At 40.3% G+C, this 2,004-nt stretch overlaps 1 pseudogene; it reads left to right on the top strand.

Annotated features, from left to right (window-relative positions):
- Positions 1-1,271, top strand: part of LOC119582096 — a 7,073-nt pseudogene extending 5,802 nt beyond the window's left edge.
- The last annotated feature ends 733 nt before the right edge of the window (positions 1,272-2,004 follow it).

Here is a 2,004-nt window from a genome sequence, read left to right as displayed (position 1 = left end):
TTCAATGGCACTCAATATATTTTATTTCATTACAGATGTCGTCTTGGAACAACCCAAATCCAGTCAGCGTCCTGGAAACCACCAATCCATATGGCAACTATACGGTGGTTGATACTGCACCAAAGGAAATTCTCCATATGGGGGCATGAGCATTGGTATCAGTTCCCTCCCATGAACCTCTTTGGTACAGCCTCGTTGGTTTCTGGATGGTTGTTATGGGATGTCTATCTTTAGCTGGAAACTTCGTCGTTGTCTGGGTCTTCATGAATACTAAATCTCTTCGATCGCCTGCTAATCTACTGGTGGTCAATCTGGCCTTTTCCGATTTCTTTATGATGCTCCCTATGTCCCTCCTTTTGGTGGGGTCGTGTTACTGGCAGACATGGACTCTTGGGGCGCTATTCTGTGAGATCTATGCATTCTTCGGTTCTCTTTTCGGTTGCGCTCTATTTGGACCATTGGGATTCATCACTGCTGATCGATACAATGTCATTGTGAAAGGAGTATCTGCTGAACCACTGACGTCTGGAGGAGCCATGTTAAAGGGTTGCGGTACATGGTTTTTTTTTCTTTTGCTTGGTGTCTTCCACCATTCTTTGGTTGGAATCGTTATGTTCCTGAGGGCAACATGACTGCATGTGGGGACAGACTATCTGACTGAGTCGGAGTTTTCTAAGAGTTACCTGTATGTATACTCAGTTTGGGTGTACTCTTTCCCCCTGTTCTACATCATCTATAGCTATACTTTCATTGTCAGGCTGTGGCTGCTCACGAGAAGGAATGCGAGAACAGGCCAAGAAGATGGGAGTCAGTCTTTGAGGAGTGAAGAAGCCCAAAAGACCCCTGCTGAGTGTCGTCTGTGTAAGGTTGCTCTCATGATGTTACCTATGGTTTATGGCCTGGACCCCCTACTTTGTCATCAACTGGGGAGGAATGTTCAAAAAAGCCCATGGTTTACTCCTTAATTCTCCATCTGGGGTTCCGTCTTCGCCAAGCCAACGCCGTCTACAACCCCATCGTGTACGCCATCAGCCATCCTAAGTATCGAGCTGCCCTCGAGAAGAAGCTACCTTGCCTTGCCTGCAACACCGAGGGTAGAGACGGTGGTGGTTCTGATGCTGGTTCTACTTCTACTACTGCTGAGAATACTGAAAAAACGGAATCCGCATAATTGCAGATGAACTGCGAGAACGAGAGTTTGGAAACGATGATACAATGTCCATGTAAACCTTTTATTTGCTAAAATATTTGCAAGTATATCCCAGCATTGATATATGTTTTACTTTCCACCTAAAAAATCTGGATTAAAAGAAAATGTTAAATACTGCAAAACACCAAGAATTTTCTTTCTGAAAAATATATTGAATATTACTTAAGTGGGCCTCATTGATGAAGCATCACGCATTATCTCAAAGATAAAACAAATATCTAATTTACAAAGCAAATGTAATAGTTTGCATTGTTTTGTGAAATTATTACTTTTAAAGCATTTTTTTCCACAAAGAGCCATTAAAAAAGACGTTTAATAGAATATCCGTTTATTAAAAAATTGCAGTCGGCTCGTACGCTTGCAGAAAATTAAATTTCAGATCATCATGCCCGCTACATGAATATGCTATGATTGCATTCAGGGTGAGATGTCACTTCATTTCCGTCTAGGGTTGAAGGATACACGAAAAAGGATGTAGAGTGTTGATGTTTTCGGTAATCTCTGAAAAGGTGACGTTGAATATATGAAATTATATTAGACATTTCTGTCACTTATATGCTATTAGCCAGTTACTAATAGTATCGTTGTTCACCATGGCTGGATCTTGATTGTTAAACCAAAAGTTATTGTAGACTAGTGAATGAAAGGCGGAATATGGGAAATGCAAACTACAATGAAATGCAATTTAAGTGGAATATAAAGTTGAAATGGAGATATGTTTTAATTTGGAACAAAAGTAATATATGTACTTAGGAACGGGAAATAAGAAATCCGAAAAATAAAAATAAAAGTGT

This window comes from Penaeus monodon, chromosome 15 (genome assembly GCF_015228065.2).
Source record: "Penaeus monodon isolate SGIC_2016 chromosome 15, NSTDA_Pmon_1, whole genome shotgun sequence".
Taxonomy (NCBI): domain Eukaryota; kingdom Metazoa; phylum Arthropoda; class Malacostraca; order Decapoda; family Penaeidae; genus Penaeus; species Penaeus monodon.
The sequence above is the reverse complement of the archived record's forward strand: the minus strand, read 5'-3'. Positions and strand labels throughout refer to the sequence as shown.